Source organism: Glossina fuscipes, unplaced genomic scaffold (assembly GCF_014805625.2).
Source record: "Glossina fuscipes isolate IAEA_lab_2018 unplaced genomic scaffold, Yale_Gfus_2 177, whole genome shotgun sequence".
Classification (NCBI taxonomy): Eukaryota; Metazoa; Arthropoda; class Insecta; order Diptera; family Glossinidae; genus Glossina; species Glossina fuscipes.
Genome location: NW_023998520.1, coordinates 606,995 through 607,238, shown reverse-complemented (window position 1 = coordinate 607,238; position 244 = coordinate 606,995). Strand labels below are relative to the sequence as shown.

Here is a 244-nt window from a genome sequence, read left to right as displayed (position 1 = left end):
ATGGTGCTTACCTTTTATTGTTGTGTGTTTAAGTGGTAACAACAAAATAATATGGAAAGAAATATGCTTTTAATAACTCAAAAAAAAAAAGGAGGAATATAAAAGAGATGTCGCAAGATTGTGTCTTGCACATCGGAATAGTTTATCTAATCTAACTATTAAAAATTAAAAAGAAGATCAAAGTAAACCTTGATTTGATTTATTATAAAAGAGATGTGAAAATTAATATGAGTATTAAAAATTT

The 244-nt window shown here is 24.6% G+C and overlaps 1 pseudogene; it reads right to left on the bottom strand.

Moving 5' to 3' along the window:
• The window catches only part of LOC119641783, an 8,110-nt pseudogene that overhangs the window by 2,071 nt on the left and 5,795 nt on the right, over nucleotides 1-244 (bottom strand).